Source organism: Dendrobates tinctorius, unplaced genomic scaffold (genome assembly GCF_039654945.1).
Source record: "Dendrobates tinctorius isolate UK_male_01 unplaced genomic scaffold, ASM3965494v1 ptg000133l, whole genome shotgun sequence".
NCBI lineage: Eukaryota > Metazoa > Chordata > Amphibia > Anura > Dendrobatidae > Dendrobates > Dendrobates tinctorius.
The window spans coordinates 42623005-42648019 of record NW_027361801.1 but is presented as its reverse complement, the minus strand read 5'-3'; positions in this window follow the sequence as shown (position 1 = coordinate 42648019).

Below are 25015 nucleotides of genomic sequence, written 5' to 3'. Positions count from 1 at the left end.
CGTATTAATAAAAGAAAAGCTAGAAGTGTTTTAGACACGTACATCAAACTTTCTCTCATGACTCCTCTGCTCAGAGTATCTGGGACTAAGTGATTGACAACTCTGTAATCCTATAGTATGCTAGGGCGTGCTGAGCTGTCAGTGCTTTGATTGACAGCTTGGTTGTCCTATCTGAGACGGGAAGGTAGCTTAAAGTTCCATTTTTAAAAGTATACGCTATGTGAATAATTGAGATCTGGATAATCTAAAAGCCAAGTCAGCACCTTGAACTGTTTAACTCTGCACATTATCCTGTTAAAGAGGCCATCATAATTATAATAGGAATGTTCCCATGAAAGATTATGCATCCAGCATAGTGCAGCAATGCTTAGATATGTGGTAATTGTCAAAGTAACATCCACATGATCACCAAGACCCAATACTTTGCTCAGAGCAACCAATTGTTTCTGCATCTTGCCTTTTTCCTTTGGTGCAGCCAGATTTTTAGTGCTCTCCTGGGGTCGTGGATTCACTAAGCTGCAGGTCAGTTTAACCAAGGGTGATGGCACAGTTAGATGGACTTGCTAGATGACATGTGGAAACACGTGTTTCTAGACAAACTGCAAGCCACAGAATAACGAGTGCAATCAAACATAAAAGGTGAAGTTCTTAAATATTGCAGTATAATAGGAACAGTCTCTAAATAACAATTCATAATGCTTACAGCAGAAAATTGGTTAATCAACATGTCTGATACCTAAAAAATGTAGGTTGTGGAACTGTAAAGGTGGAGAACATTACGTAACTCTCTGAAGATCCCTGTTTTTGCATTATTTTCAAATTGTAGTTTATGGCTTGCAATATCCTCCTGGAGGCTGCAGTTTCTGTTAGTTATGGGTGACAGGGTTAACTGTAGGGCCAGCTCATAGTTAGGGAGGAGTAATGGGGACTGGTGTGTGAGCTCCTGGTTTTATAGTTGGTTCATAGTGAGTTGAAGAAGGACACCCTCAGAGAAAGGTTGTAATCACTGGGTATGTGTGTGTGGAAGTTACAGACAGGTGAAAGACCAAGATATTCAACCAGCAATCCTATAGTGGCGGCAGTTTCCTCATAGCAGGCAAGTTGGGGCATCTAACATGAAGGAGGTGAGGAAATTGCAGCCAGACCTCGAGATTCACAATAAAAGAATACAAAGTTAGCCATCCTGGGACATGTCAGTAAGGTGGTAGCTAGTGAGATCTCTCTTACACCATTCACAGAGTGCTGTTAATGTGCAAAGGGCCAGCATAACACATTGACCAATGAGTCCCTGTACCGGGAAGATGGAGGTCCCTAACACAACCTGTTATGCATCTATAACGTTTCTCATAAGGATTGTGCTGCCATCCATAACCACTAAAAATGTGCATCTACATTATGCAGAAGAAAAAAAGTCAAGCATTTTTCCTGCAATCCTTTGTATATAAGTTTTAACTTCAGTAACCAAGACTGTATTTTTGAAAAGCCATCTTGTTTCTTCATCACTCAATTAAAAGGGTCCATGGACACACAAATTGTGCCATAATTACATCTGAAGGTGTCTTCAGCAGAAACTTAACAGGGCACACACCCAAGGACCACAATGTAAGGTGTTTAGGGGTGCGGAATTAGATATTGGCCGAATTTTCCCCTTACAGTACCATAAGAGTTTGCAGAGATGATTACAGCTGAAGAAAATAGATGAATGCCAACTCTAAAACAAACAGCAGCTGAACACTGGGGATGAGCGAACTCAAACAGTAAACTACGGGGTTCGTACCGAACATGAACCCCAAACACAGACTTTTTATTGTGCTTCCAGTTTCCTGCTCGAGTTCTCCAGATTAATAAATCTTGTTGAAAGGCTGCAGCACAGCCAATAAACAAGCTTTTAGACTGTGTTTCCTTCCAGAGGCATCACAGCCATGCCAAGTATTAGCAAGGCTACGATTGGCCGGTGCACCACATGACCTGGCCTGTATACAGATTGGATTACGAGTGCCACCACCATTCTGCTCTTATTAGGGTAAGGATAGGATGCAGCTGGAGTGAGGTACAGATTCTGACTGAGCAGTCTGCAAAAAATACACTGGGTGTACTCTGCAACCCATATCTGTGGGAGTACTGTGCCAAAAGCCTCTGTGTGAACTCTGCAACCCTGCATGTGGAAGTGCTATGCCTTTAAGCTACTGTGTCTACTCTGCAACTTATATCTGTGGGAGTACTGTGCCAAAAGCCCATGTGTGCACTTTTTAACCCTGCCTTTTGGAGTACTGTGCCTTTAAGCCATGGTATGTACTCGGCAACTCCGGCTGTGGGAGTACTGTGCATTTAAGCTGCTGTGTTTACTCTGCAACCCTGCCTATGGGAGTACTGCTCTTTTAAGCCACTGCGTTTACTCTGCACCCCTCGCCTGTGGGAGTATTGTACTTTTAAGCTGATGTGTATGCACTGCACCCCTTGCCTGTGGGAGTACCGTTCCTTTAAGCCACTGTGTGTTTTCTAGTCTGTGAAATTAATAATTGTCATAAGCCATCTCGTTGCCATTTGTAGGCCAAATAAATAATTTTCCTTTACCAGTGTGTGGTTTCCAGTACTTTTGAAAAAAATAATTGACATTAACCATCTTGCTGTCATTACTAGGCCAAAGAAATACATTTTCTGGACTGGTGTATGTATTCTAGTAGTCTGGGAAATAATATATGGCATCAGCATCTCATTGCCATTTGTAGGCCAAATAAATAATTTTTTGTACCAGTGTGTGTTTTCTACTACTTTTGAAAATAAATAATTGGCATCAGCCATCTTGTTGCCATATCTAGGCCAAATAAATACATTTTATGGAACGGTGTGTGTTTTCTAGTACTCTGGGAAATAATTAATTGCCGTCTTGTTGCCATTAGTAGGCCAAAGAAGCAATTTTTATGGAATCCTGAGTGTTACGTAGTAGTCCAGAAATTAAATGATTGACATCAGGCATCTTATTTATATTTGTAGACCAAAGAAATATTTTTTTCTGGACGTCTGTGTGTTTTCTAGCAATGTAATAAAAAAAAATAAATCTACTCTTCTGCCATCTCTTTGCAAGCAGTGTGCAGAAAAACCACTTCCAAAAATGAGGAGAGCATCCAAGAGTGTACATGGATGTGGCTGTGGTGATACTGGTGTAGGTGCTGATGGTGGTGGTGGTGATGTAGCTGCTGCAGGGAAAGGACATGGTCGTTCTGCACCTACTATGTGCTCAAATACAACACGTTTCTCTGGTGCATACAAGCGACAGAACATTATGCGTCCTTTCGTCGGCCCAAATACTACTGCATGAATGGTGAGGCCACAAGATGTTGAAAAGGTGTTAGATTAGATGGGTGAGACTGGTTCCAGTTCCTTGGCATTATCTTCCAACTGATTCATTGCAGAAAATTCACAGTTGGCACCTGACTACCATGGCCATCCAGTTTCTACCTCACCCCCTTGAAAATCAGTCAAGTAGTCTGAGCACCAAGTCATGCAGCAGTCTCTTCTGTTTTTGAGTCTGCTGGCTGGGGTTCCATAGCTCATTAACCTGGCCCTGCCCAAAAAGAGGAAGAGACTGAGTGCATTGATTCCCAACCACTTGTTATGTTGGAGGGTGAGTATGTGGGAGGGATAGTACACACGGTGTGTGGACCACTGCAGCATATGTCAAATGAAGATGAAACTCAGTTACAAACTTCAGCATGTTTCTGCAGTGTGCAGACCATCAAGGAGGGGTGGGTTGAGGGGTTGGTGGAAGTTGATGCAGGGAATGATGAGGTCCTTGAACCCCACATGGAGCAGAGACCATCCTAGTAGTGTGATCAGTTCAGAGGAGGCAGCAACACCGCAAAATAGGGAGAAGGGTGCAAAGGAACACCAGCAGCCCCTAACCTTTATATCTGCTGCTACTGCCCATCGCGCAGCTGAAATCAGCACACCAAAGACAGGTCAAATGAGCCCCCTGGCATGGCATTTCTTCAGGGAATGTGCTGCTAACAAGCGATAGGTTGTTTGCACTTTGTGCCTTCAGACCCTGAAGCGAGGCATAAGTATTCTGAAACTGAGCACCACCTGTATGAAGAGGCATCTTATCTCCATGCACGAGTTGCAGTGGAGTACACACCTTAAAAAGCATGACAGATCTGAGTCTCCTCCTGCTCCCTCTTCTGTTGCGGTCTTGGCATCTTCCTCCCACTCACAATCAACAGGGCCACTTGCCTCTCTCAAAGCAAGGATGTGACAGTGTGGTGCCCCTGAGGGTTCAGTCGCCACAGAGGTACTGCACCCCCTCCTGAGGTGTGGTACCCCACCATCCAGGTAAGGTAGAGACTCCCAACCACACTCCAACACCTGCACCCCACACCACAAAGTAGTGTAGCAAAGCACCTTCGGCGGCTCCCTGCTTGGAGTGTAGCAAAGCACCCATTGGTGGCTCCCTGCTTGGAACACGAAACGTGCTGGGAGGTGGGTGGAGTTAGTTTACATTACAAGTAGCTGGAAGCGTTTAGGATTAGAGGTCAGTTGGTTAGAGAGTTGGAGCGAAGAAGATCCCGGGAGAGAGGGATAGATGGATGGAAGTGCTGTAGCAGATCCCAGTGACCTGGGTCTGCTGGCACAGAAAAGGAAGAGAGAGAGAGCAACATAGACTGAAAGCCTGATTCGCCATAGAAAGAAAGGACTAGTATGGAACTTGAGGAGTAAAAGAGAACTGTTATGAATGAGTCACCGAAGGAGGAAAAAACAAAAATACAAGCTAAGTCCAGAAAACCGGAGAGGTTGGTAGCTATCGGATTGCAGACCCCTGATCCTATCCACAACAACTAACAGTAGCCGTGGGGGGTTCCTACGATGCCCTAGACCCCTCGAACACAGCCGGAGAACTAAATAGGCCTAAAGAAAGAAAGGGGAAATCTAAACTGCCCCAGAGCAGACCCCAAAGCAATAGGCAGCCCCCAACATATAATGATGGTGAAGCAAGATGAAAACACTAAGGCTACTTTCACACATCAGGTTTTCGGCGTCAGGCGCGATCCGGCGTCGTGCCGGAACGCCGGATCCGGCAAATGTTTCGTAAAACTGGATGTGACGGATCCGGTTTTCTGCCGGATCCGTCTTTTTCTTGACAGACAAAACCGGATCCGTCCCATCCGGTTCATCCGTTTTTCTATCCGTTTTTCAACGGATTACGCCGGATCCGGTTTTTAAAATTGACCCTTGTGGCCTTCCGAATGGGATTGGCTACTGGAAAACTATATATAGCATGTTCCTACAGCCCTTCTTTGACAGGTTGTAGAGGAGAAAGTGCAGGTTGGAGAGAAGAGCAAGTTACTGGCGAAGATGGATGTTGTCATTGGAAATATTTTGAAGAATTTGGCGGATTTTACAGCGGAGGCAAATCGTTTGAGGGTGATTGTTCTGGAGAAGGAGAGAGCGAGACAGCAGCGCATCAGGCATCGTAGACGACGTTTGTGGATCCACCCCATCACAGCCAAGAGAATGACGCGTGGGGTCTATTCTACACTATGCATGGACCTTCGACGAAACCCGGATAAATTTTTTGGATATGTTAGGATGAAAATGGAGAATTTTGATTACTTGGTGGAGCGCATTGCACACCTCATAAGAAAAGCGGACACCTATTGCCGCTTCTCTGTTTCACCCGCAGAGCGTCTGATGGTGACTTTAAGGTAAGCCACATTTATTGGATATGATCGCATCAGAGCACACTTTCACTGCAATCTTGTTGGTGGTAATTTGTATCTCCAAGTGTTATAGGTCAGTTTTGGTATGTAATGCTGTGATTTAAAACTAATTTATTGTTTTTAAATTCCCCACAGATTTCTTGCAACTGGAGAATCCCTTTCGTCACTGCATTTCCAGTACAGACTCGGGATTTCCACCATATCTGGAATTGTGAAGTACACATGCCGTGCACTGTGGGACTCCTTAGCTGAAGAGTTTTTACCAGAGCCCACAACAGAGAGGTGGATTGAAATTGCTGACAAGTTTCAACAGATATGTCAGTTTCCAAACTGCTTGGGCGCTGTGGACGGGAAACATATCCGCATTGTAAAGCCAGCTGGATCGGGATCGGAATATTTCAATTACAAGAAATATTTTTCAATTGTCCTCATGGCCATCGCTGACGCGGAATACAAATTTATTGCGGTTGATATTGGGGCCTATGGCCGCTCCAATGACTCTCAAGTTTTCAAACTGTCTGCCATGGGGCGTAAACTGTATGGAAACACCTTCCAGTTCCCACCACCTAGACCGCTGCCGCAAACATCTGGTCCACCTATGCCATTTGTCTGTGTAGGGGATGAAGCCTTCCAGCTGTCAGAACACCTTTTGAAACCGTACTCTAGCAGAGGATTGACAAGACCAAAACGCATTTTTAATTACCGCCTCACAAGAGCAAGAAGAATGGTTGAATGTACCTTTGGTATTCTGACAGCCAAATGGCGGGTCCTATTGACTGCGATCAACCTCAAGACAGAAACTGTGGACGAGGTGATCAAAGCGTGCGTGGTACTCCACAATTTTGTTATCTGCAAGGAACCCATTTCCATTGAGGACACCTCTGAAGAAACCACCTTGCAAGATTACCATGACATTACCACTAGAAATTCTGTGACGGTTTCAGTAATGAGGGACAATTTTGCACTATACTTTATGTCACCTCAAGGCAGAGTACACTGGCAGGATGACAGAGTGTGAAAGATTTGTGCCCTAACCAAACTTGTGTACCTTCTGTACCAACAGTATATACCTTTGCCAACCAAAGTTGGCTATCTTGTCATGGTCTCTATTTTTAGCTTTAGGCCACAGGTGTGTACCTGGTTGTGTTTTATGCAAAGTATTTCACCTTTTAACAAAAGTTGTGTACATTGTTAGGAAATCACCAACAATAAACACAACTTTTTAGGTGAAATACTTTGCTTCAAACACAACCAGGAACACAACTGTGGCAAAAAGCTAAAATTTACCCACAGTTATATACCTAGTTTTGAATACCATTTCACCTTTTAAATACCCTGTATTTAACCTTTTTCGCCGCAGAAAGAAATGACAGACAACCAGTGTAAAATAATTTAACTTTTATTGAAAAATGTTTTTTTTAGTAAACTTTTTTAAAATTTTAATAAACTTGTTTAATAAAACTTTGAAACTATAAAACTGAAACCATAAAACTGGTCATTTTTATTTAAATACACACATTATAATTCTGTGTAGTGTGTGGTGGAAATACTGCTGTAGGGGCTGCGGGACACTTCGACACTGGGAGTGTGGAGAGAGGACTGGGATCGTGGTGGGGAAGGAACAGTTAGAGGTGAAGGTGTGGAAAAAACTACAGAATGGGTGGACATGTGGGAAGCAGAAGAGGTGGTGGGTGGTGGAGTGGAGGGTTGGGCAGGGACTGTAGGAGCAGATGATGTTGATGGCAAGTTGTATGGGGAAGGAGTTTGGTACGGGGCAGGTTGCTGGAAGTGGGGAGATGTCTGGTACGGGGCAGGTTGCTGGAAGTGGGGAGATGTCTGGTACGGGGCAGGTTGCTGGAAGTGGGGAGATGTCTGGTACTGGGGAGGTTGCTGGTACTGGGGAGTTTGCAGGTACTGTGGAGGTTGCTGGTACTGGTGAGGTTGCTGGTGCTGGGGAGGTTGCTGGTGCTGGGGAGGTGGATGGTGCTGGGGAGGTGGATGGTATGTAATAGGAGGGGGAGGATGGAAAGTGGCTGGAGGTGGATGGTATGTAATAGGAGGGGGAGTATGGAAAGTGGCTGGAGGGGGTGTAGATGTAATAGGAGGGGGAGGATGGAAAGTGGCTGGAGGGGGTGTAGATGTAATAGGAGGGGGAGGATGGAAAGTGGCTAGAGGGGGTGCAGGTGGAGGAACTACTGTGGTGGGAGGAGGAGGAGGTTGGGAGGTAACTTGCTGGAGAGCAGCGTGGCATGAATGCATTACATGCATCTGCTGGGCAGGAGAGAGCGTTTCCATGCGCTCCACAACAGACCTGAAAAAGGTGTGGTTTGGCGAAGATCTTGCTTCTGAATGCATGGTTTGCAGAAGTGTCTTCACCTCCAGAATGCTGGAGTTGATCTGCTGATAGCCTGCGGAGATTTGCTCTGACAAGACTTTTAGACAGTTCTGGAAAGATGCATTCAGATGCAAGAACTCTGGCGCATAAGTCTTTTCCTGACCCCTCTGCCGCTGCCGCCCAGTACCCGCAGGTGTACTAGAGGTGGCAGGGGCAGAAGGGTGGGGTAAAGGGAAAGCGATCTCCTCACCAGCAGCTTCATGTAATGTAGGCGGCCACGATGCTCCTGTGCTGGTGGATGGGACAGATGGGTCGAATGTGTGGGAAGGCTGGGAAGGTGCAGATGTACCGGGGCGGTCGAAGTGTCCCTCGGTGCCGGTCTCCTCAGGGATCGCCTCAGAAGGGTCCAATCGTGCCGGCTCCCGAGTGCTGCTCACCGTGCTGTGGAATAAAGAGAAAAAAAAACAATTAAAATACTGACATGGTATGGCCCTGGCTGAAAAAAAAATTTACATATAACATTTTTTTTCACATGTGGTGTGTAATATTTACCTTCTGGTGACCATTGTTTCCCGGAGGAACGACAGGGCTTCTGCGTACTTGTACTTGCTCCTGCGTCCTCCAGATCCACTCGGGGCCCGCATCTCTTTATTGAACTCCTTCTTGAAACGATCTCTCACAGACCGCCACCGATTCACAATTCTGTTCCCTGAAACGAGAAAGGAGTGGTTAGTATACAACATCAGTGTTTCCCAAACTCCAGTCCTCATGGTCCCCAGGGGTCATGTTTTCAGGATTTCTATAGTAAATAGAAATCCTGAACACATGATCCGTGGGGACCACGAGGACTGGAGTTCGGGAAACACTGGTTTACATCAAGCAACCGGTACTGTATATACTTACGCTCTTTAATCTGGGCCCGAGCTTCGAGGTCCTCCCAGCGGCCAACAAGGAGCGAACAGATTTCCTCCCAGAGTCGTCGGGTAACGATCAGGTCAGCGTGGCGGCGGTCAGCCATATTCCAGAGCGGCTCCCTTTCTCTGACGAGATCGATGAGGCGGTCCACATCAATCCCTCCATCCTCACCGTCAGAGTCGGGAGCACGCTGTGAAGGCTGTTAAAGAAAAAGACAAAAATAACATAATTAGAAAAAAGTGCAAAAAAACAAAGCAAAAATATTTATACTTACACGCTGGTGACCGCCGCGTTGCTGTCGCCGACGACCCTGGGAGGCACTGCGAGGACCTCTTGGCCAAGCACCAGATTGGGAAGACTAGAGAAGAAAACAAAAAATGTTATGTCTTTGGATGTAGGCATTTGTTTGCTGTGTGTGGTCTGCAGAACATTGTTTTCTATGTGTTGTGTGTAGTGTGATGTTGTGTTTCTGCGTTTGATGCAAAAAACTTACCAATTGTGAGCCCACTCCAGGTGTCTGTCCACCCCTTCCTTCTTCTTCTGGGAGCTCCTCTTCATCTTGTGATTCCTGTTTTGAAATAAAAGGCAATGAATAGACATATATTACAGAGAAGATGGATTTTGGAAATAAAAACTTACCGTCAAACGCTGACGATGCGAGGGAGGGCTCCCAGAAGATGATGTGCTGTCTTCCTGGTGGCCACACTCCATGCCTGTGGGTGGTGTTCCAGCTGCTGCCATTGCTGCTGCTGCTGCTGCATCTATTGGGCGGCTGTTGAATAAAGAGAAACAAAGGGCCAATGAATATCTTGATATTCAATAGCCCTAGTTTGGAGGAATGGGTTATTTGATAATTACCGTCTCTCATCTGCTGCTGGCCTCCCCTCCTCAGCATGTTCTATTTGCTGCTCCATTTGGGGTGGTGGTGGTGCGGATGGTGCTGCAGTGGTCTCCTGCCTTCTCCTGCGCCTGGTTGCTGTCTTGGGTGGCATGTTGGGTGTGGCTGTGGGTCCCACTGTCTTGCTTTTATATATGTCTTGTGGGCAGAGCTACTGAGCATGCTCAGACCAAAAAACCGGATCCGGCCGCCGGATCCGGCTTTCGCCGGATCCGGCGCATTGCGGCGCTCATAGGCTTTCATTGTGTGAAAAAGCCGGACGCGCCGGATCCGGTGGGTCCGGCTTTTTCGCCAGAGACAAAAAACGTTACAGTCACCGTTTTTTCCAGACGCCGGATCGCGACACATTGCCGGATCCGGCGAAAACCGGATGAAACGCATGGCCATCCGGCGCGATCCGGCGCAAATGCAAGTCAATGGGGGGGAAACCGGATCCGGCATTGCATTTCGCCGGATCCGGTTTCTGTCAAAAGCGCCGGATCGCGCCTGACGGCGAAAACCTGATGTGTGAAAGAGGCCTAACACAGATAGAAAGATAGGTTGAGCAAACGATGGGGCCCAAGCTAACTAAAAAGGACAGGATAGAAAAGCTGCTGTCTGCAATCCGTAAAAAACCCTACCAAAAAATGTCCCAACCGTCTGATAGGAAAAACAGGCCCTGAAGTCGCTAGGACTTCAAAAAGACTATATCAGCACTCAGGTAAATTCTGAAGACAGAGCAAAGAGACAAACTGATCAGAGACAAAAATGGAACTCAGCACACCCCAGACCGGGGATGGCTGAACTCCAAAAAACAAGGTAAACAAAGCAAAACTAATAAGTTCAATAGCAGAGCAAAAACTTATCTTTGGGAAGCAGGAATCAGACTGGTCTCCAAGAATCCAGCAGAGAAGTCACCAGCGACTCAGAAGGGCGTCGGCTGCCTTATATCCAGTCAGAATTTCCTGTTACCCAGTCATCATCTACCAGATCAGGTGTTTGGTAATCAGCCTCACTACCTTCCTTCACCAGAAGAGGGAGTTCATCAGACATCGACGGTGAAGGGGAAAATGAACTCACAACAGAGAACAGAGGACGTGGGTTAGAGGAGAACCCTTCCTAGAAGTTCTAAGGGCAAGGCCGGGGCCCAGTCCCCCAGGTTGTATGGATACTAATGGTCCTGCAGCAGACACCGGAGGAATAGAAATAGTGACCACTTTATTCCCACACAAGACTTGGGGGCACAACAGCAACTGGATAGTGAGCCGGGACTTAGTAGCAAGGAGTCCCCGAAGCAGGCTACAGCTGTCTGCCGTACAAGTAGAGTTCATAGGAGCATCAGACAGGAGGAACTCCAGTGTAACTCAGTACTAGGAGTACTTCATCTAAAGGCGCTATAAGAGGAGACGTTCAGAAAGGCACATGTTGGTGGAGTGTTGGAAAGGAGTATTCCATCTGGCCTGGAGGTTGACTGAGGCACCTGTTTGCACAACAGACTGTAAGTAAAGCTTTGGAACTACATGCTCTGGTGTCCTCCACTTATTCCTGCGCCAACACACCCGGCACTGCTACATCTTGGTGCTCGACATCGCCTCACCTACACCTTCCCTTTGCCTCCACATCTACACTGCCCTGGGACTACAGCTCCACCTGTGGGAGCTATAACATCTTTGCTGCGCCATACCATCAGTCCCAGAGGATCTGCGTGCAGCGTTGGCTTAACACCTCCCTTGCTGAACACCACAGGTGGCGTCATAAACTATTGATTTCAACAACATCTCACCATTCAATCTCCCTTTTATTTGGGCGACCAGGGCCATGGACCGGGTCACCGCTGCTGTGACAATCCCCTCTGAGAGCCCGGCCCGGTACCGAGTACCCCACAGCCCTGGGAGGCTGATCCAAACTTGGCGTCATGAACAGGATGACAAGACCCGATGCCATCGGGTTCTGTGTGCCTAAGACTCAAAGTTTTTGAAAATGTGCCGAAGACCTAATTTAATAGACTGTAAAATGAACGCTAAAAATGGCCACTGGCGCGGTGAAGAAGGGCGTGACAACATGGGTGGCCCTAAGAAAAGACCGCAAACTGTCCTGGGCCTCCCCTGTCTGAATTTCTATGCGACAGCAACATGGCCCATCCCCCGAGGGATTCGTATACTGGCCTGGTATGGAGGATTTGGAAGAAGACGCCGCCCCCAGAAGGAGGAGCAGAGGCCAGTGGCGGGAGAAGAGCTCAGGCAGGAAGAAGAACGCCAGAACACCATGATTGAAGGAGGAAAGAAGCCAGAAGAACAGGGGGAGGAAAGGCGAGTTGCCCCAGGCCACCCCTGCAGTGTATACGACTGCTGAGACACCCTGTGCAGCGCCTGTCACCAACTCAAAGCAGTTATTGTCATTGGTTAAGGCCTGCACGGAGGAGGTACATGAGGGATCCGGAGCAGAACGGAGAACTGGGACCACGTCCTGTTGTGAGTTCATTTTCCCCTTCGTCTGGTGAACTCCCTATTCTGGTAAAGGAAGGTAATGAGCCTGATTATCAGGCACCTGAGTCTAATGAGGATGACTGGCTGAGTGGAGTCACGGACTGGATATAAGGCTGCCGACGCCCTTCTGCCCTGCGGGTGATTTCTCTGTGGACTTCTAGGACACCAGTCTGATTCCTGCTCCTCTAAAGCTAAGTTTCTGTTTTGCCTGTTAGCTTTTAGTTTTGTTTTTTGTTTTCCTTGCTTTTCTGTATTCTGCCATTCCCTGCTGGGGTGAGCTGAATCTCCTTTTGCCTGTAGCTCTGTCTTCAGTATATTCCTGAGTACTGACATAGCTTTTTTGAAGCCTAGCGTCTTCAGGGCCTTTTTCACTGTCAGTCTGTTGGCTCTTATTTTCATAGGGTTTTTCACGGATTGCAGACAGCAGCCTTCCTGTCCTTTTCTATTTAGTTAGCTTGGGCCCCGTCTTTGCTCAGTCTATCTTTCTGTCTGTGTTAGTATTTTCATCTTGCTTCACCGTCATTATATGTTGGGGCTGCCTATTGATTTTGGGTCTGCTCTGGGGCAGTTTAGATTTCCCCTTTCTTTCTTTAGGCCTATTTAATTCTCCAGTTGTGATCGAGGGGTCTAGGGCATCGTAGGAATTCCCACGGCTACTGCTAGTTGTGTTGATAGGTTCAGGGGTCTGCAATCCGATAGCTGCCAACTTCTCTGGTTTTCTGGACTTAGCTAGCATTTCTGTTTTTGCCTCCTATGGTGACTCAATCATAACAGATTCACCCGCCATACCGCAGATGTGTGTATATTCTTTCCTCTATATCTCTGAGGCCGTAGGGGGAATTTTTTTTCTCTCTCAATGGAGATAAAGCAATTGTCTGATCGTGTGGAGCAGCTCGCTGCGGAAGTGCGGGGAATTTCCGCCTACCTTGCTCGTTCGCATGCTGTTGAACCAAAGATCCCTACACCTGATGTATTTTTTGGGGATCGATCTAAATTTTTGAGTTTCAAAAATAATTGTAAATTATTTTTTGCCTTGAAGCCTAACTCGTCAGGGAGCTCAGTGCAGCAGGTTAAAATTGTCATCTCTTTGCTGCGTGTCGATCCCCAGGATTGGGCGTTTTCTTTGAAACCAGATGATCCTATTCTGACTAATGTGAACGCATTCTTCAAGGCTTTGGGGTTGTTGTATGATGAACCTAATGCTATTGATCAGGCTGAAAAGACCCTGTTGGCATTGAACCAGGGTCGAGATTCTGCAGAGTTGTACTGTCAAAAGTTCCGAAAGTGGGCGGTCCTTACTACCTGGAATGATAATGTCTTGGCTGCTCTCTTTTGGAAGGGTTTGTCAGAAGCCGTAAAAGATACTATGGTGGGATTTCCTGTTCCCTCTGGTCTGGACGATTCTATGTCAGTAGCCATTCAGGTTGATCGGCGTTTACGTGAACGCAGGATTGCACGAGAGGTGTTGCCACCGGTTGAACAGACGTCTGAATCTATGCAATGTGATAGAGTTTTGTCTAAGGCGCAACGTCAGGAGTTCAGAAGGCGTAATAAACTGTGTTTTTTCTGTGGAGATGCCTCGCATATTATTTCTGTTTGTCCTAAACGAGAGAAACGCTTTGCACACACGATTTCTGTTGGTGGTGTTCAACCTAAGTTTCTTCTGGCAATTACTCTGATCTGCTCCCTGTCCACATTTTCCGCCAAGGCTTTTGTGGATTCGGGAGCAGCGCTAAACCTAATGGACTTGGATTTTGCTAAACGTTGTGGATTTCCGATGACACCTCTGCAGATGCCTATCCCTTTGAGGGGGATTGATGCTACTCCTTTGGCTAAAAATAAACCTCAGTTTTGGACCCAGGTGGTCATGCGGGTCGCCCCAGACCATCAAGAAAATTGCAGATTTTTGGTATTGCATGGTCTGCATGATGCCGTTGTTCTGGGGTTTCCCTGGTTGCAAATTAATAATCCAGTTTTGGATTGGAAATCTGTGTCTGTGGTGAGTTGGGGTTGTCGGTGTGCCTTTAGTGAGGCTCCGTTTTTTTCCACCTCTCCTCAGTCGCATGATGTTCCTGACTATTTGGCGGACTTTTATGATGTATTTAGTGAGAATGAGTCTGCGTCCTTGCCTCCTCATAGGAGTTATGACTGTGCAATTGAACTAAGCTCGGGGTGTAAATTTCCCAAGGGTCGGCGCTTCAATTTATCTGTACCCGAGCACGAGGCTATGCGGTCCTATATTAAGGAGGCGTTGGAGAAGGGTCATATTAGACCATCCTCTTCACCCTTAGGTGCCGGGTTTTTTTTTGTGGCCAAAAAGGATGGTTCTTTAAGGCCTTGTATTGATTATCGTGCCCTCAATAAAATTACTATTAAATATCAGTATCCGTTACCCCTGATTTCGGATCTATTCTCTAGAGTTAGAGGTGCTTGCTGGTTTACCAAGCTTGACCTCAGGGGGGCGTATAATCTTATCCGCATTAAGCAGGGGGATGAATGGAAGATGGCATTTAATACTCCGGAGGGACATTTTGAGTACCTGGTGATGCCTTTTGGGCTCACTAATGCCCCTTCTGTCTTCCAGTGCTTCATGAACGATATTTTCCGAGACTTTGTCGATAAATTTTTGATTATCTATCTGGATGATATTTTGATCTTCTCCAAGGATTGGGATTCTCATGTGGAACATATTCGGACTGTGTTCCGGATCTTGAGGGAGAATTCCCTGTATGTCAAAGGATCGAAATGCCTTTTTGGAATACAGAGGATTTCATTTTTGGGATTTATTTTGTCTCCGTCAACTATTGAAATGTACCCGGCCAAGGTACAGGCCATTTATGATTGGGTTCAGCCCACTTCTTTGAAGGCCCTCCAGAAGTTTTTGGGTTTTGCTACTTTTTATCGGAAATTTATAGCAAAATTTTCTAGTATTGCCACGCCATTGACTGATCTGACTAAGAAGGGTGCTCATGTGTTGAATTGGTCTCCTGAGGCTGTTGCTTCCTTTCAGGAGCTGAAGCGAAGATTTACTTCTGCCCCGGTTTTGCGGCAACCTGATGTCTCACTCCCGTTCCAGGTAGAGGTGGATGCTTCTGAGATTGGTGCAGGAGCTGTTTTGTCCCAAAAGGATCCTATAACATCTAAAATGAATCCCTGTGCTTTCTTTTCCCAAAAGTTCTCTCCATCTGAACGTAACTATGATGTGGGGAATCGGGAACTGTTGGCCATGAAATGGGCATTTGAGGAGTGGAGACATTGGTTGGAGGGAGCTAAACATCAAGTTGTGGTCCTCACTGACCACAAGAATTTGATTTACCTAGAGTCGGCCAAACACTTGAACCCTAGACAGGCTAGGTGGGCCTTGTTTTTTACACGTTTTGATTTTGTGGTCTCTTTTCTTCCTGGAACTAAGAATGTCAAGGCAGACGCCCTCTCTAGGAGTTTCTTTTCTGATTCTCCTGTGGTGACCAAGCCTGCTACCATCTTAGGCGAAGGGGTAGTTCTTTCTGCCATCTCGCCCGATTTGAGACTTGCACTGCAAGAGTTCCAGGAGGACAAACCTGAGCGTTGTCCCAGTGGAAAGTTGTATGTTCCTGACCAGTGGAAGAAGAGAGTGATGTCTGAAGTTCATTGCTCTGCATTGGCTGGTCATCCAGGTATTTTTGGTACTAGAGATCTGGTGAGTCGCTCTTTTTGGTGGCCCACCTTGTCTCATGATGTCAGGAATTTTGTGCAGTCCTGTGGGACTTGCTCCTGGTCTAAATCTTGTTCTCGCTCTAGTGGGTTGTTGATGCCTTTGCCGGTCCCCAGGAGGCCATGGACGCATATTTCAATGGATTTCATCTCTGATATGCCGGTCTCTCAAAGAATGACTGTTATTTGGGTGATTTGTGATAGGTTCTCTAAGATGGTTCATCTTGTACCACTCCCTAAGTTGCCATCTTAATGTGAGTTGGTGCCCCTGTTTTTGCAACAGGTGGTTCGCTTACACGGGATTCCTGAGAACATTGTGTCTGACAGAGGAGTTCAGTTTGTGTCTAGATTTTGAAGGACTTTCTGTTCCAAGCTGGGAATTCAGTTGTCCTTCTCCTCTGCTTTTCACCCTCAGACCAATGGGCAGACAGAGAGAACAAACCAAACCTTGGAGTCGTATTTGAGATATTTTATTTCCGCTGATCAGGATGATTGGGTTTCATTTTTGCCCTTGGCCGAATTTGCTTTAAATAATAGAGCTAGTTCTGCCACTTTGATGTCACCTTTTTTTTGTAACTTTGGGTTTCATCCTCGATTTTCTTCAGGCCAGGTGGAGCCTTCTGCCTGCCCAGGTGTTGACACTGTGGTGGAGAGAATGCACCAGATCTGGGACCAAGTGGTGGATAAGTTATCTCTCTCCCAGGAAAAGGCCCAGCGGTTTTCCAATCGACATAGGACCATAGGCAAAAACAGAAATGCTAGCTAAGTCCAGAAAACCAGAGAAGTTGGCAGCTATCGGATTGCAGACCCCTGAACCTATCAACACAACTGGCAGTAGCCGTGGGGGGTTCCTACGATGCCCTAGACCCCTCGATCACAGCCGGAGAATTAAATAGGCCTAAAGAAAGAAAGGAGAAATCTAAACTGCCCCAGAGCAGACCCCAAAGCAATAGGCAGCCCCCAACATATAATGATGGTGAAGCAAGATGAAAATACTAACACAGACAGAAAGATAGACTGAGCAAAGACGGGGCCCAAGCTAACTAGATAGAAAAGGACAGGAAGGCTGCTGTCTGCAATCCATGAAAAACCCTATGAAAATAAGAGCCAACAGACTGACAGAGAAAAAGGCCCTGAAGACGCTAGGCTTCAAAAAAGCTATGTCAGTACACAGGAATATTCTGAAGACAGAGCTACAGGCAAAAGGAGATTCAGCTCACCCCAGCAGGGAATGGCAGAATACAGAAAAGCAAGGAAAACAAAAATGCTAACAGGCAAAACAGAAAACTTAGCTTTAGAGGAGCAGGAATCAGACTGGTGTCCTAGAAGTCCACAAAGAAATCACCCGCAGGGCAGAAGGGCGTCGGCAGCCTTATATCCAGTCCGTGACTCCACTCAGCCAGTCATCCTCAATAGGCTCAGGTGCCTGATAATCAGGCTCGTTACCTTCCTTTACCAGAATAGGGAGTTCACCAGACCTCAGTGACGAAGGGGAAAATGAACTCACAACAGTACCTCCCCCTTGAGGACGGGTCACTGAACCCTCAACCACACCACCAGGGCGATCAGGGTGAGCCCGATGAAATGCACGCACCAATCTTTTGGCATGAATATCAGAGGCAGAGACCCAGGAATAAATCCTCCTGACCATAACCCTTCCACTTAACCAAATACTGGAGTCTCCGTCTAGCCAGACGGGAATCCAGTATTTTCTCTACCTCATATTCCATGTTACCTTCAACCAATACAGGGTCTGGAGGTGCCACCCCAGGAACAACTGGTTCAACAAACCTCTTCAACAAGGACTTATGGAGCACATTATGGATTTTAAATGTGACAGGAAGAGCCAAACGAAGAGACCGGATTAATAATCTCCAAAATCTTGTAAGGTCCAATAAATCTAGGCTTAAACTTAGGAGAAGCCACCTTCATAGCAATATTTTTTGATGATAACCACACCATATCACCAATCTTAAACTGGGGACCAATGGTCCTATGTCGATTGGAAAACCGCTGGGCCTTTTACTGGGAGAGAGATAACTTATCCACCACTTGGTCCCAGATCTGGTGCATTCTCTCCACCACAGTGTCAACACCTGGGCAGGCAGAAGGCTCCACCTGCCCTGAAGAAAATCGAGGATGAAACCCAAAGTTACAAAAAAAAGGTGACATCAAAGTGGCAGAACTAGCTCTATTATTTAAAGCAAATTCGGCCAAGGGCAAAAATGAAACCCAATCATCCTGATCAGCGGAAATAAAACATCTCAAATACGACTCCAAGGTTTGGTTTGTTCTCTCTGTCTGCCCATTGGTCTGAGGGTGAAAAGCAGAGGAGAAGGACAACTGAATTCCCAGCTTGGAACAGAAAGTCCTCCAAAATCTAGACACAAACTGAACTCCTCTGTCAGATACAAAGTTCTCCGGAATCCCGTGTAAGCGAACCACCTGTTGCAAAAACAGGGGCACCAAGTGAGAGGAAGATGGCAACTTAGGGAGTGGTACAAGATGAACCATCTTAGAGAACCTATCACAAATCACCCAAATAACAGTCATTCTTTGAGAGACCGGCATATCAGAGATGAAATCCATTGAAATAAGGGTCCATGGCCTCCTGGGGACCGGCAAAGGCATCAACAACCCACTAGAGCGAGAACAAGATTTAGACCGGGAGCAAGTCCCACAGGACTGCACAAAATTCCTGACATCATGAGACAAGGTGGGCCACCAAAAAGAGCGACTCACCAGATTTCTAGTACCAAAAATACCTGGATGACCAGCCAATGCAGAGCAATGAACTTCAGACATCACTCTCTTCTTCCACTGGTCAGGAACATACAACTTTCCACTGGGACAACGCTCAGGTTTGTCCTCCTGGAACTCTTGCAGAGCAAGTGTCAAATCGGGCGAGATGGCAGAAAGAACTACCCCTTCGCCTAAGATGGTAGCAGGCTTGGTCACCACAGGAGAATCAGCAAAGAAACTCCTAGAGAGGGCGTCTGCCTTGACATTCTTAGTTCCAGGAAGAAAAGAGACCAGAAAATCAAAACGTGTAAAAAACAAGGCCCACCTAGCCTGTCTAGGGTTCAAGCGTTTAGCCGACTCTAGGTAAATCAAATTCTTGTGGTCAGTGAGGACCACAACTTGATGTTTAGCTCCCTCCAACCAATGTCTCCACTCCTCAAATGCCCATTTCATGGCCAACAGTTCCCGATTCCCCACATCATAGTTACGTTCAGATGGAGAGAACTTTCGGGAAAAGAAAGCACAGGGATTCATTTTAGATGTTACAGGATCCTTTTGGGACAAAACAGCTCCTGCACCAATCTCAGAAGCATCCACCTCTACCTGGAACGGGAGTGAGACATCAGGTTGCCGCAAAACCGGGGCGGAGGTAAATCTTCGCTTCAGCTCCTGAAAGGAAGCAACAGCCTCAGGAGACCAATTCAACACATGAGCACCCTTCTTAGTCAGATCAGTCAATGGCTTGGCAATACTAGAAAATTTTGCTATAAATTTCCGATGAAAAGTAGCAAAACCCAAAAACTTCTGGAGGGCCTTCAAAGAAGTGGGCTGAACCCAATCATAAATGGCCTGTACCTTGGCCGGGTCCATTTCAATAATTGACGGAGACAAAATAAATCCCAAAAATGAAATCCTCTGTACTCCAAAAAGGCATTTCGATCCTTTGACATACAGGGAATTCTCCCTCAAGATCCGGAACACAGTCCGAATATGTTCCACATGAGAATCCCAATCCTTGGTAAATCAAATTCTTGTGGTCAGTGAGGACCACAACTTGATGTTTAGCTCCCTCCAACCAATGTCTCCACTCCTCAAATGCCCATTTCATGGCCAACAGTTCCCGATTCCCCACATCATAGTTACGTTCAGATGGAGAGAACTTTCGGGAAAAGAAAGCACAGGGATTCATTTTAGATGTTACAGGATCCTTTTGGGACAAAACAGCTCCTGCACCAATCTCAGAAGCATCCACCTCTTCCGTGGAACGGGAGTGAGACATCAGGTTGCCGCAAAACCGGGGCGGAGGTAAATCTTCGCTTCAGCTCCTGAAAGGAAGCAACAGCCTCAGGAGACCAATTCAACACATGAGCACCCTTCTTAGTCAGATCAGTCAATGGCTTGGCAATACTAGAAAATTTTGCTATAAATTTCCGATGAAAAGTAGCAAAAGCCAAAAACTTCTGGAGGGCCTTCAAAGAAGTGGGCTGAACCCAATCATAAATGGCCTGTACCTTGGCCGGGTCCATTTCAATAATTGACGGAGACAAAATAAATCCCAAAAATGAAATCCTCTGTACTCCAAAAAGGCATTTCGATCCTTTGACATACAGGGAATTCTCCCTCAAGATCCGGAACACAGTCCGAATATGTTCCACATGAGAATCCCAATCCTTGGAGAAGATCAAAATATCATCCAGATAGATAATCAAAAATTTATCGACAAAGTCTCGGAAAATATTGTTCATGAAGCACTGGAAGACAGAAGGGGCATTAGTGAGCCCAAAAGGCATCACCAGGTACTCAAAATGTCCCTCCGGAGTATTAAACGCCGTCTTCCATTCATTCCCCTGCTTAATGCGGATAAGATTATACGGCCCCCTGAGGTCAAGCTTGGTAAACCAGCAAGCACCTCTAACTCTAGAGAATAGATCCGAAATCAGGGGTAACGGATACTGATATTTAATAGTAATTTTATTGAAGGCACGATAATCAATACAAGGCCTTAAAGAACCATCCTTTTTGGCCACAAAAAAAAACCGGCACCTAAGGGTGAAGAGGATAGTCTAATATGACCCTTCTCCAACGCCTCCTTAATATAGGACCGTATAGCCTCGTGCTCGGGTACAGATAAATTGAAGAGCCGACCCTTGGGAAATTTACACCCCGGGCTTAGTTCAATTGCACAGTCATAACTCCTATGAGGAGGAAAGGACGCAGACTCATTCTCACTAAATATATCATAAAAGTCCGCCAGATAGTCAGGAACATCATGCGACTGAGGAGAGGTGGAAAAAACCAGAGCCTCACTAAAGGCACACCGACAACCCCAACTCACCACAGACACAGATTTCCAATCCAAAACTGGATTATGAATTTGCAACCAGGGACACCCCAGAACAACGGCATCATGCAGACCATGCAATACCAAAAATCTGCAATTTTCTTGATGGTCTGGGGCGACCCGCATGACCACCTGGGTCCAAAACTGAGGTTTATTTTTAGCCAAAGGAGTAGCATCAATCCCCCTCAAAGGGATAGGCGTCTGCAGAGGTGTCATCGGAAATCCACAACGTTTAGCAAAATCCAAGTCCATTAGGTTTAGCGCTGCTCCCGAATCCACAAAAGCCTTGGCGGAAAATGTGGACAGGGAGCAGATCAGAGTAATTGCCAGAAGAAACATAGGTTGAACACCACCTACAGAAAACGTGTGTGCAAAGCGTTTCTCTCGTTTAGGACAAACAGAAATAATATGCGAGGCATCTCCACAGAAGAAACACAGCTTATTACGCCTTCTGAACTCCTGACGTTGCGCCTTAGACAAAACTCTATCACATTGCATAGGTTCAGATGTCTGTTCAACCGGTGGCAACACATCTCGTGCAATCCTGCGTTCACGTAAACGCCGATCAACCTGAATGGCTAATGACATAGAATTGTCCAGACCAGAGGCAACAGGAAATCCCACCATAGTATCTTTTACGGCTTCTGACAAACCCTTCCGAAAGAGAGCAGCCAAGGCATTATCATTCCAGGTAGTAAGTACAGCCCACTTTCAGAACTTTTGACAGTACAACTCTGCAGAATCTCGACCCTGGTTCAATGCCAACAGGGTCTTTTCGGCCTGATCAATAGCATTAGGTTCGTCATACAACAACCCCAGAGCTTGAAAGAATGCGTTCACATTAGTCAGAATAGCATCATCTGGTTTCAAAGAAAACGCCCAATCCTGGGGATCGCCACGCAGCAAAGAGATGACAATTTTAACCTGCTGCGCGGAGCTCCCTGACGAGTTAGGCTTCAAGGCAAAAAATAATTTACAATTATTTTTGAAACTCAAAAATTTAGATCAATCCCCAAAAAATACATCAGGTGTAGGGATCTTTGGTTCAACCGCATGCGAACGTGCAAGGTAGGCGGAAATTCCCCGCACTTCCGCAGCGAGCTGCTCCACACAATCAGACAATTGCTTTATCTCCATTGAGAGTGAAAAAAAAAAAAATTCCCCCTACGGCCTCAGAGATATAGAGGAAAGAATATACACACACTTTTTTTTTTTTTTTTTTAAACACAATTCTTTCCTGCTATTGAGTACCCTAGGATCTGCGGTATGGTGGGTGATTCTGTTATGATTGAGTCACCGTAGGAGGCAAAAACAGTAATGCTAGCTAAGTCCAGAAAACCAGAGAAATTGGCAGCTATCGGGTTGCAGATCCCTGAACCTATCAACACAACTAGCAGTAGCTGTGGGGGGTTCCTACGATGCCCTAGACCCCTCGATCACAGCCGTAGAATTAAATAGGCCTAAAGAAAGAAAGGGGAAATCTAAACTGCCCCAGAGCAGACCCCAAAGCAATAGGCAGCCCCCAACATATAATGACGGTGAAGCAAGATGAAAATACTAACACAGACAGAAAGATAGACTGAGCAAAGACGGGGCCCAAGCTAACTAGATAGAAAAGGACAGGAAGGCTGCTGTCTGCAATCCATGAAAAACCCTATGAAAATAAGAGCCAACAGACTGACAGAGAAAAAGGCCCTGAAGACGCTAGGCTTCAAAAAAGCTATGTCAGTACACAGGAATATTCTGAAGACAGAGCTACAGGCAAAAGGAGATTCAGCTCACCCCAGCAGGGAATGGCAGAATACAGAAAAGCAAGGAAAACAAAAAACAAAACAAAAATGCTAACAGGCAAAACAGAAAACTTAGCTTTAGAGGAGCAGGAATCAGACTGGTGTCCTAGAAGTCAACAGAGAAATCACCCGCAGGGCAGAAGGGCGTCGGCAGCCTTATATCCAGTCCGTGACTCCACTCAGCCAGTCATCCTCAATAGGCTCAGGTGCCTGATAATCAGGCTCATTACCTTCCTTTACCAGAATAGGGAGTTCACCAGACCTCAGTGACGAAGGGGAAAATGAACTCACAACAAGTTTGTATGTTCCCGTATTGTCAACTTTGCTTCCTTGCAGCCCGTGGATGTGCTGTGTTCAACGGGGGGGTATGTGGTGCCCCTGAGGGTTCAGTCGCCACAGAGGTACTGCACCTCCTCCTGAGTTGTGGTACCCCACCATCCACGTAAGGTGGAGACTCCCAACCACACTCCAACACCTGCACCCCACACCACAAAGTAGTGTAGCAAAGCACCTTCGGCGGCTCCCTGCTTGGAGTGCAGCAAAGCACCAATTGTTGGCTCCCTGCTTGGAACACAAAACATGCTGGGAGGTGGGTGGAGTTAGTTTACATTACAAAGAGCGGGAAAAGTTTAGGATTAGAGGTCAGTTGGTTAGAGAGTTGGAGAGGAGAAGATCCCGAGAGAGAGGAATAGATGGATGGAAGTGCTGCAGCAGATCCCAGTGACCTGGGTGTGCTGGCACGGGAAAGGAAGAGAGAGCGCAACATAGACTGAAAGCCTGATTCTCCATAGAAAGAAAGGATTAGTACGGAACGTGAGGAGTAAAAGAGAACAGAGGACGTGGGTTAAAGGAGAACCCTTCCTAGAAGTCCTAAACGCAAGACCGGGTCCCGGTCCCCGAGGTTGTATGGATACTAATGGTCCTGCAGCAGACACCGGAGGAATAGAAGTAGTGACCACTTTATTCCCACACAAGACTTGGGGGCACAACAGCAACTGGATAGTGAGCCGGGACTTAGTAGCAAGGAGTCCCGAAGCAGGTTACAGCTGTCTGCCGTACAAGTAGAGTTCATAGGAACATTGGACAGGAGGAACTCCAGTGTAACTCAGTACTAGGAGTACTTCATCTAAAGGCGCTATAAGAGGAGACATTCAGAAAGGCACATGTTGGCGGAGTGTTGGAAAGGAGTATTCCATCTGGCCTGGAGGTTGACTGAATCCCTGACCCGGAGGACATGGCATGGAGGCAGGCACCTGTTTGCACAACAGACTGTGAGTAAAGCTTTGGAACTACATGCTCTGGTGTCCTCCACTTATTCCTGCGCCAACACACCAAGCACTGCTACATCTTGGTGCTCGACATTGCCTCACCTACACCTTCCCTTTGCCTCCACATCTACACTGCCCTGGGACTACAGCTTCCCCTGTGGGGAGCTATAACATCTTTGCTGCCCCATACCATCAGTCCCAGAGGATCTGCGTGCAGCGTCGGCTTAACACCTCCCTTGCCGAACACCACAGGTGGCGTCACGAACTATTCATTTCAACTACATCTCACCATTCAATCTCCCTTTTACTTGGGCACCCAGGGCCACGGACCGGGTCACCGCTGCTGTGACAGTCTCCTCTGAAAGACCGGCCCGGTACCGACTACCCCACAGCCCTGGGAGGGCGACCCAACAGCATCACCACCACCTGTGTCACTGAGCATCTCCACACCATCCTATGGAAGTGGAAGTGTTACTGCTCTAGCCACCCACAAGCCTAAATGGTCCTGAAAGACAGCATTTCCAAAATACTGGCCATTGAATTGCTGCCTTTACGGCTGGTGGAGTCAAATAGTTTTAAAAAACTGATAGCGGAGACTGTTGAACAGTATGTTTATCCCAGCCACCATTAATTTTCCAGTCTGGCCATATCTGCCCTGCTTGAACATGTTGTGGACCAGTAAACATGGCCAGGGACATTACATCTCTCTAACTGCTCAGTAGGTAAATCTAGTGGTGGTGTCTGGGACAGAGACCAAAGGCATTCTAGCTCATATCTCATCACCACCTAGCATTTCTGGATGTTTATCTGACCAGGTTTCCTCCTCCTACTCCGCTTCCTCCACTGCCTCATCA